Source organism: Oenanthe melanoleuca, chromosome 1A (assembly GCF_029582105.1).
Source record: "Oenanthe melanoleuca isolate GR-GAL-2019-014 chromosome 1A, OMel1.0, whole genome shotgun sequence".
Lineage (NCBI taxonomy): Eukaryota > Metazoa > Chordata > Aves > Passeriformes > Muscicapidae > Oenanthe > Oenanthe melanoleuca.
Window position 1 is genome coordinate 46,415,342 of NC_079334.1, and position 1,365 is coordinate 46,416,706.

Below are 1,365 nucleotides of genomic sequence, written 5' to 3' on the forward strand. Positions count from 1 at the left end.
TTTTTTTTCCAAATGCCAGAGGAAAAAAAATACAAGCAAGCCATGCAGCAACTGAGGATTTTCCCCACAAGCTCTTTTCCTGCAAGAGTGGCAGAAGTGAAGCAATCCCACTGACTTGACTCCCAAGCAGACTGGAAATAGACAGTAGCTCGCAATCTTGGTAAAATAGTAAATGATGAGTATACAAAATGAAGTCATGAAAGTGAAGCAGTGAAGCCCCAGAAGATCCCTGAAGAGGTGACCCATTGTAAGGCATCACCTTTGCAGAGCATTACCACCTCTCCCCTGCCCAGCTGTTTCCCCAGCTCACAGCTGGCACAGCCCCTGACTTCCAGCATGCCCAGGTGCTTTGGTTTCTCTTCCCTGGTAGTGATTTAATTCTTTTTTTCTCAACATTCTTGCTGGTAAAGTCATTCAAGGGGATAGTTAAAGAAAAAATTTCGTAAATATTACAAATAAACCATAGTTTCATAGAATCACAGAGTGTTAATGGGTTGGTATGGACCTTAAAGATCATCTAGTCCCAACCCTCCCTGCCATGGGCAGAGACACCTCCACCAAACCATGTTGCTTGAGGCTTTAATTGGCCTTAACTGCCAGATTTGGGGCATTCACAACTTCCCTGGCAATCAGTTCCAGGGTCTCACCACTCTCACAGTAAATAATTTCTTCCTACATCAACATGGAAACATTTTTTTCTTGGCTTTATTTGGTACTGGACATAGAAAAAAAAGGCAATGAAAAGGTTTTCCATGAAGAAGCTTTCAATTTTTTTCCAAGTAATCTGAAAACTACTGCTCCATTTAGTTTACTGATTCAGTATTGACTACTCCAGCAACATGGAGCTGAACTGATTCAACAAACCACAGCTGGGTCTCTCCTGGTAACTTTTTGAAATCCAATTTCATGGTAGTGCTCTGCCTGAGGCATTGCTCTGCAGCTAATTCTTAGCTCTCAGTGCTGTCCATCTAAGTGTTACAGAGCCTCTGTCCCCAGGCTTCTTCAAAAATAGAGCTGAAGGCTCATGTTTTCTTGTGCACCAGAAAAAAAGACAACTTAGAATCATTAAAAATGTTGACAAGATTATTTTTCTTGCTGATCCCACCCAGGCCTGCACAAGAGAGGCTCGTGCCATTGCAGAACATTAAATTCCTCTCACCTCATTCTCACTCCAAGCCAATCTCCTAATGCTTTTGACATAACTTTTAGTGGACTGCATGTCAAGTGGAGAGCATTGCCTCAATTGTACAGTTTGAACTTATTTGGACTGCAACAGTTATTTGTGAATGAAAGTACTGGTAAATTGCTAGCTTGTTGTAATTCAGTATTTGAGGTATAGGAAATTATATCAGGATATCCTGTAAC